Below are 9,958 nucleotides of genomic sequence, written 5' to 3'. Positions count from 1 at the left end.
TCATTAAATTATGATGAGATCATGCCCCAGTGAAGCATTCCTCTAAGCATATGTTATTGAGATGAGATGGACGCTCTTAGTGTTGGAGTTTGTTTAGAGTCCTGAGTAATTTACCGAGAGAGATGATACAAGATTAAAATATTTTTTTCATAAAAATATAATTTAGCGTGAAAAGGATATCAAATGGCATTTTCACTTTTGTTTTTATGGTCATCATCGATTCCTAGTTTCATTTCCCTTCGGTTCTATTTGGTTGCCTCCCCTCCATGCAAAGAAGAGGGGGGAAAAAAAATTTGTGGCTTCATTATTTGCATTAATAATGAAATAAAATTCCATGAAAACAAAATTGAAGGTGAGACCGGAAAAAAAGGTGTAAAATCGTTTTAACGCTCTTTTCTATGGAAGGCTGATTTCAATGTGAATAACTTTGCCACTGCCTTTTGCTTGGAATCTCGTTGGAGGAATGAAGTACTTTCCTGAAGTACCAAGGAGGAAGAGTTGAATCTCTTCCCCATTGATACCACTGATGACGTCAACATCAAAGCCATGTCGATCGAAAACCGAGATCGGAGACAAAAGAATAAGGATGATCATACAAGAGGCAAATCTAAGTACGATCGGAAGCCGAGCACATACACAAATTGTTAGGGTAATTAGGTCAAGCAAGAGGTTGCTTGAAGCATTACACCCAAGGTATCTAATTTGGAATACCAAGTTTGTTGCCTCCAGCCCCTATATATAGAGATACACTAGGGTTATAAGAGGTTAATGGGCTCTAGCCCAAATGGGCCTACTACACCTGATCCATTACCTATTGGGCTTATATTAGAACATACATGGGTTATATTATATACCCAACAATCTCCTCCTATGTTCTACATATAGCACAATCCAATAGATAGTTAATGTGATGTCCAAACAAAATTATTGAATCATCCATATCACCATATCAATAAAGATCTGTAATCCAACTGAAAACAAAATACTTTAAAGAATAACCAAGAGTTTTAGGAATAATCTAAACTCAAACATAAGCAGTTTCACATGTAGGTGAACTATTTAATCAACTGAAAAGAAAATAATAGTTCCCACTGCTCTATAAGGATTCACTCATCAAGTAAGTCGTCATCATTAAGATCCAAATTGAGGCAATCTCCTCCATTTTCGCCAATTCCTATAAATTACCAAATATGAATTTCATTAAAAATGAATCCAATCATTTGTGTATTTTACTAAAGGTATCTAGTTCTACCAGAAGAACTTAGTAGAATTTCAGAATGGCTGAAAATAAACAAATATCAATATCAATCAGCATCAATGTCAAGTTTCAATCAAGAACAAGACCTAAACAGTTTCTTTTACAAAGAACCATTCCATGTTTCATTTGGAATGTTACAGGCATTATATCCAAATTGAGTTAAGCTGTATCATCAAATTTGGAATGAAACAACCTTTCCCAAGAAAGACATGTCATCAAATGTGGAATGACATAAAGATAACTGTAAACATCATTGAAACATATCAAGTCCCTATCTTGGCCAAGATAGGGAGATTCGAAAAATTCAAAATAATACGAATATAGGTTAAGACACGTCTACACAGTCTTTAACCCCATCTCCCCCACAGTTTTGAATATTCGATCTTTGTTCAATCCCTTCGTAAGAGCATCGGCCATATTATCCTTTGATCTCACATCAACCAAAGTGATAATACCTTGTTCTAGAAGATAATTCAGCGTGGCATGTTTCAGCCTGACATATCTCCTCTTACCATTAAAGAGTGATTTTTTCACAATCGTAATTATAGCTTGATTATCACAGAACAAACTTAAAGAGTTAATCTTTAAATGGGTCAATGGAATGTCCAGCATCAGATCTCTTATCCACTCTGCTTCATCTCCTGTAGAAGCTAAAGCATAAAGTTCCGATTCCATAGATGACAGAGCAATACAAGTCTGTCTCTTTGACTTCCATGCAACAGCGGCTCCACCCAGTGTAAAAATATAACCACTGGTAGATTTACTGTCTCCTAATTCTGAGCCCCATGATGCATCAGAATATCCTTCAAGGATAGGAGGATGGCCATTATAACATAGAGCATATCCTTGAGTACCCTTAAGGTATCTCATCAGCCTCATAAGGGCATCCCAGTGCTCATGGCCAGGATTACTAGTGAAACGACTCAGCATGCCAACTGTAAAGGCTATGTCTGGCCTAGTGCAACTCATGGCATACATGAGACTACCAATCAGTTTAGAATAATCTAACCGACTCACACTGTCTCCTTCATTAGAGATCAGCTTCTTGGTATAATCAAATGGTGTCTCAATCGGTTTACACTCACTGTATCCCCATGTAGAAAGTAGTTTTTCAATATAATGGGCTTGGCTAAGAGTAATCCCTTGCCGTTCAAAACTTACTTTCATACTAAGAATGGTGTCAACTACACCAAGATCTTTCATGTCGAATTCTTGAGCCAAAGTGGTTTTCACGTCACTCACTACAGAGAGATCGGAACCAAGAATCAACATATCGTCTACATACAAGCAAATAATCGCAACCTTATTCGACACAGAATGAAAGTAAAGGCATTTATCTGAGTAACTGGTCTGAAAACCGAAGCTCTTTACTACCTTGTCAAATTTTTGATGCCACAATTTAGGTGCTTGTTTAAGACCATATAAAGATTTGTGTAACTTACAAACTTTGTTCTCGAAACCCTCAATGACAAACCCTTCAGGTTGGTTCATGTAGATTTCCTCTGTGAGGTCTCCATTAAGGAAAGCCGTTTTTACATCCATTTGATGCACAACATACTTCTCAATAGAAGCCAAAGCAAGAAGAATTCTTATCGTTGCCAAATGACAGACCGGTGAGTAAATATCAAAGTAGTCTATCCCACTGACTTGAGTATAGCCCTTAGCTACTAAACGTGCTTTATACCGAGCTATGGATCCGTCAGGATTAAGTTTCTTCTTCAAAATCCACTTACAGCCCATAGTCTTAGCCCCTTTTGGCAAATCGACTAGCTGCCAAGTTTGATTTTGTAACAGAGAGCTCATTTCATCATCAATGGCTTCTGCCCACAACAAAGAGTCCCTCGATCTCATCGCGTCCTTATAGGTTGATGGATCATTCTCTACATGGTAGGTCACAAAGTCCTCACCAAAGTTCTTAGGTACTCTATCTCTTGTAGAAACTCTTAAAGGTTCTGATGTAGAAATCAGTGTAGGACAAGTGTCAGAAGTATTCTGTTCAAACTCTACATGCGATTCTTTAAGCATCTCAGTATCGCCAGGTAGGTTCAAACCATGATCTCTGAGAAATTTATTCTCAAAGAATACTGCATCTCTAGATTCTATAACCAAATTGGTAGATAGATCCAAAAACCGATCAGCAGCACTATCTTCTGCACCACCTAGATAAACACAAGTGTTTGTTCTAGGTCCTACCTTAGGTCTCCTAGGGTCTTGTATCCTCACATAAGCAATATAGCCCCAAGTCTTAAGAGTGTCATATCTACAAGGATGTTTATGCCATAACTCATAAAGAGTAGTGGACAACTTAGAGTGTGGTACTCTATTCAGGATGTGATTTGCAGTTAAAGCTGCTTCTCCCCAATAGCTAGTAGGCATGCCAGCTGTCAATAACATAGAGTTTAACATTTCAGTTAACGTCCGGTTCTTACGTTCAGCTATGCCATTAGATTGAGGTGAGTAAAGAGCAGTAGTTTCAAGTATTATGCCCTGAGAGGCACAGAATTCCTTGAACTCTGTCAAAGTGTATTATCCTCCTCTATCACTCATAAATCGCTTAATTTTCAAGTTCAATTGATTTTCAACACGATTCTTGAAAATTTTAAATTTATCAAAGGCTTCATCTTTCGATTTTAGGAGATAAATATGACAATATCTAGAAAAATCGTCTATAAAAGTGATTAAATACTTCTGACCACCTCGAGTAGTGAAACTTTTAAAGTCACAGAGGTCAGAATGTATTTAACTCAAGAAATTGTGTGCTCCTAGAAACCAAACGAAAAGGTTTTCTAGTGATCTTGGTTTGTGCACACACTTCACATTTGTCAAATCTAATCGATGTATCTAGAGGTATAGTATGAGTTTTAGCAAGTGTGACCATTTTCCTATAGTTCACATGTCCCAATCTAGTGTGTAACAACTTAGGATCAATCAAAGTGGAACTAACCTGACTGACGATTTCATTTGCTAAAATCAATCTATACATACCATCGATTAAGAAAGCACAACCAAAATAATAAGAGTTAACAGTTAAAGTTACTCTACCACCCAAAAAAGATGAACACATGCCAGCATTGTCTAAAAGACTAATAGAAATTAAATTCTTTTGAATAGCAGGAACTACTTTAATATTTTTTAAAGTTAGTATTTTACCTGAAGAAAGGACCAGGTTCGCAGTTCCAGTGTGAGTCACCTTTGCCTCAGTTCCACTAGCCACTGTAACGGTCTCTTTCACGCCAACAGCATCCGTAAGTAGTTTCTTCGAGTTGCAAAGATGGCAGGTGGCTCCTGTATCTAACCACCAGTCTGAAGAAGTACTGGCCTTACCATTGCCTAACATGGCAATAAAATTCTTAGGCGCAGCACTGCCCACCATCATATGAGCTTCCTTTTGTGGTGTGTCAGATTTAGCCTTCTTAGGTTGTTTACACTCTACAGCAAAATGACCCAATTTCCCACAGTTGTGGCACTTGCCCTTCTTTTTCTGAAAGATAGTCTTTTTGGCCTCCAACTTGGAATGTTCACTTTTAGGTGACTTGGATTTTTGAGAAAATTTCTTGGGATATATTACCGCGTTAGCAGCAGACTGTTGCTGTCTAACCATCTCCAAGTTATTCCTAGCTCGATTCTCATCTTCGATTCTAATGAATTGTTTGAGATCATCCAGTCCCACTTGCACCTTTTTCCGATACATCTCGATTTTGAAAGAGTGCCATACAGACGGTAACTTGTATATAATTGCACCCACAAGAAACGAATCACAGACAACTATTTTCTCATTATGCAACTTAGATCTCAAATTCTCTAGATCAGTGACTTGAGAAGTGATTTCCTTGTCTTCTTGAAACTTGAAATCCATGAATTTGTCCACCATATGGGTCTTGGACAATTCCTCCTCCTTCTTGAATTGAGCATCTAAGTTGTCCCATATTGCTTTAACAGTGGTATATTTACTATAGGTTTCTGCAAGACGATCTGAAAGACAATTCAACAAGTAGTCTTTGCAGAAATCCTCATCTCTAAGCCATTAAAATTCATCAACTTCTTCATCCGTCTCAGCAAAGGTACTTAAAACGGTGTAACAACAATTCATATATTTTAGACCGAATTGAGTCTTTCGCTTCCAAGAGTTAAACTCAGACCCACCAAAGGATTGAAGTTTGACCATCTCAAAAGGCATAGAATTCTTTTCCATTGTATTATTTAGATGAAATAAAAGTTGGAAAGAGTGCACCTGATCGGTGAATCGCAGCACCAGATCTAAGAACTGAATCCAAGAATCAAAAGCAAGGACCGAATCCAAGAAATAAGTTTCAGCGTCAGTTGCACCAAAGCGAATCCAAGAATCAAGTGTCAACTCTGGTTTCTCTAAGAACCGAATCCAAGAATTGAACCCCAAAATCGATTGTCTGCAAAATATCAACCCACGAGAAAATTCGCCACCAAAGGATGTCCAAAAGACCGAGATGGGTAGGTTTGAAATTTTCTGTTTTGAGAATCCACCCAAAAAATCCACAAATAAAAAATTCAATCGGCGTATTCTTGCAGAAATTTGGAGAAATCGGGTTGAAGAAACCCACGACCAACCAATCAAATAAGGAGAAGATGTAGGCGGTGAAGGAATTCCAAATAGAAAGCCTAGCACTTGAACAACATTCAAATTGCAAGGAATTCCCTTCCCCACGGAATCTCCAACTCTAGTACCGTGAATCGATTGCCTTGAATTGAAAGGAACGTGCAAAACAAGAGAAACCCATCACTGTTTTTCTCTCCTAGTCAAGAAAAACCATCATTTTAGTCTCTTCTATGGCTTCTTCAATACCCTTTTCTCAGTCTCAGTCCTTTTCAAGCGAAACCCACTACAAAATCTCGAAAATTAGGAACGCTTTCGTGACGGTTTCTGTAAGCAATCCTAATCTCCAAGCTGGGTTTATTAGGCAAAAAAGCTCTGCCCCAACATGCCGTCGAGCTTTGAAAATGCCTTTCAAGACGGTTATCTACTCCACCAAAACAACGTTGCCCCTTCTTTTTTTTTAATAAATATATATATCTCCTGGAAGTCAATTTCAATCTGCAACTGATGAGGGGTTTTCTGAGAAACACAAGAAAACAGAAGCGTTTGTTTTTTTAGATCAAAACCCAAGAACCAGAATCGTTTTGGAGAAGAAACCCACGCCCAATCTTGAAAACCCACGGCTAATAAAGCGATGGACAATTAGGGCTGGTTAATGCTTCAAGATTGTTAGGGTACTTAGGTCAAGCAAGAGGTTGCTTGAAGCATTACACCCAAGGTATCTAATTTGGAATATCAAGTTTGTTGCCTCCAGCCCCTATATATAGAGATACACTAGGGTTAAAAGAGGTTAATGGGCTCCAGCCCAAATGGGCCCACTACACCTGATCCATTACCTATTGGGCTTATATTAGAACATACATGGGTTTAGGGCTGCAACTCGAGTCGGGTTTTGGAGAACCCAACCCTACCCGAGAAATATCTCGGGTCGGGTCGGGTCGGGTTTTTTTTCGGAAAACCCACGATTCCCAAACCCGGCCCTACTCATGATAAATCTCGGGTCGGTTCGGGTCGGGTCGGGTTTTTTCACGTTGACGCAATTTTTTAAGGAAAATTCTTGTTTGGCAAGGCAACTCAACTCATAGAAGCAGAAATTACACTCACATTACACTTGAATCAAACAATGATGTAATTACCACTCGCATCACACTTGAATCAAACAATGCTGTAATCAAACAATGTTGTAATTACAATCAAACAATGCTGAATCAAACACTTGAATCAACTCAACTCATAGAAGCAGAAATTACACTCACATACAGTAACAGGGTGTGCGTGGGTTTTCACTTTTAACTTTTAACTAACAATAGAAAAAAATGTACATACTATAACTTATGTAACTCGGGTCGGGTCGGGCCCCTTCAAACCCGGCTCGACCCGAGATTCATGCGGGCTTGTGAATGCTCAACCCGGTTCGACCCGAAACCCATGAAACCTGAACCCAACCCAGGCTATTTTCGGGTCGGGTCGATGCGGGTCGGGTAAAACCCGGCTCGAGTTGCAGCCTTACATGAGTTATATTATATACCCAACACAAACACAGTTCGAAAGGCGTGATGTGATCAGTGCAAACAGACTGGAGATATGATTGAAGAGTGTTGGAAGCTACACCCGAAGGATGATAAGTTGAAGCTCGTAACCAGATCTGCCGAAGCATCCTCATATCAAGATGAACGTGAGGATCTTTTATACGTTCAGATCCAACTCAAGCAAAGCCTAGTGGGTGCCATCATCGATCCTGGGAGCCAGAAGAACCTGATCTCCGAAGGAACTGTATCCTCGGGGCTGATTCTAAAAGGATGTGGATATGAAGATCAGTCGATAGTGATTGACAGTGCACCTACAAGTCTGTCGTCACTGAGCGATACGTAGACACGGTGACATGTAACTATTTGGGTTCTCGGGCTGTTCTACACGTGGGTAAACACTAATCTGTTGCACCACACAGCAATGTAGCAAACCTTAATTTGTGAGCATATAAACCCCTTGTCATGTAAAAATAGACTAATATTCTTCGAACTTCTAGCCTGACCTTTTTACTCTCTAGTCCATATTTCTCAAATTTGACCAACCCATCAATCAAGGAGAAGATCGTATGGTCCTTGCCAAGTCCAACATTATTCCCCCGATGGAACTGGAAATGTACGTAAGAAAATTAACGCCCGAGTTTGCCATGGCCAACTCAAGAAACCTGTCTACAACAAGCAGCTTTACACAAGCCCACATTGACTACACAAACAGAATAAATGTGTCTGCCATATTTGAAGGCAAGCCTTTATTCCCTCGAGATTAGGAGACAAAAGAATAGTGTGAAGAAATAAACTAAGCAAACCAACATATCTCGGAACAAGACTGCATAAAGAGAGAGGCTGAGGGCACTTACGAGCTGCAAGAGCTCTATTTGAGCTCCAATGAGCCAATGGATGAATGAAACATCTACTATCCATTTCATCCAGGATATATTAAAATGAAATGTTTAAGGCAAAAACATATAAAAAAGCATCAAGAACTATCAAAGAAAAAGAAACTGTAAGAAGCCTATACTCTGGATGTATATCAAGGTTATCTCTTAAAAGGGAAAAAGTATTTCTAGGTAAACAAAAGCTCAATAACAAGAAACAGGAAGATAAGAAAGAAGATAGACACAATTACCATAAATAATGGGTCAAAAGGGGGAATCAATTGGTAAACTAGGCATGCACAAATGTAGAAGCCGTCTTCAACCAACAGATTGTTGCTGAATCCTCTCTCTAACACCCTTGCTAATGCTAACTCAAAAACTAGGCATGCACAAATATCATTGCCATGACAGACATGCTTGAGATGAACATGCATGCCAAAATGCATAACACAAATAATTAAAAGAAAACCAGCAATGATTTCATTTCATTTTGTTTTTTTAGCATGTACAACTACATACTATAATATAAACTTAGCAAATTAGTTGTTTGATTACCTAAAACTGCTGTTTCTAAAAGCCCGTTGTTTATCACTGCTGCTGATGGATGCTTCTAAATAAGAAACTTATCATCATACCAACCTATATAAACAAGAAAAGGGACTGCAAATACCATCTCTCTTTTAAAATTTATATTTTTAAAAAACAATAGAACTATGACGGGGTATATAATTAGAAGGATAATAAGATGCTTTAAGATTATGATTTTTTCAGAATAGGCATGATTTAAATAGAAAATAAAAGATAGCAAAAGCTCAATACAATAAAACAAGGAGCAGCAATCCAACCCCACCAAAAAGAAGCAACAAAAAAACTTAAAACAATGACAGAAAAACCCACAAAACACTACAATGCAAGCATTCTGTGCCAAGTCAATAATCTACGAATGGAAACAACAACTTAATTTTAAGAGAGAGAGAAAGAGAGAGACTGAGGGAGGGAGGGATCTGTCGCTGCTGCCGTAGCAACGTCGAGGAGCAGCGATGGTGACGGAAGTTGCCACCAACGATGATTTCCAAATAATGTATCGCAGAAAAGATTTGAAAATCGGAATTTTTTACACTGTTGTAACTGATTTGGAAATTCTAAGGATCTGGTCTAGTTCAAAAATATCAACTAAATCTAATTCCAAATCCAAATCTTGCTCGTATCCAAACGTGGCCTAAATTCAAATGAATATCCAAAACAACAGAAGCAATAACCATACTATACGCAAATTTCAAATTTCTAATGAAAAAATCCAGAGAATCTTTTCAGAATCCAAGCTTTATTCAATTTTCAAAACCTAATCCCACTCTCAATGCAATTATTATACACATGTGTCTAGTGGAAAAATCCACAAAATCTTCTCAGAATCGTGCGGTACCAAGGTCAGGGTCTTTTGGTACCCTAATTTACTAGGTTTTGGAAATTATATATGGAGCTTGGATTCTGAGAAGACCCTAAATCTCTTCCCAAATAAGAAGAAGAAGAAGAGCTCGAATTAATTTGAACGGCCATAACCCGTACCAAAGATTTGCATTTTTCTTCTCATTAACTTGATGGAATAAAGATTAATTGATACTTAAGATAATGGTTTTGCTAGGGACAATGCCACATATAGGCTCGCTTATCAACACATTTTGGCTTTATTCATCTGAGGCTGCTGCTCTCAGCCGGTCTGCCAAAAGCC

Source organism: Tasmannia lanceolata, unplaced genomic scaffold (assembly GCF_043159265.1).
Source record: "Tasmannia lanceolata isolate RefF3 unplaced genomic scaffold, GAP_Taslan_0.1 ptg000013l, whole genome shotgun sequence".
NCBI classification, from domain to species: domain Eukaryota; kingdom Viridiplantae; phylum Streptophyta; class Magnoliopsida; order Canellales; family Winteraceae; genus Tasmannia; species Tasmannia lanceolata.
The sequence above is the reverse complement of the archived record's forward strand: the minus strand, read 5'-3'. Positions refer to the sequence as shown.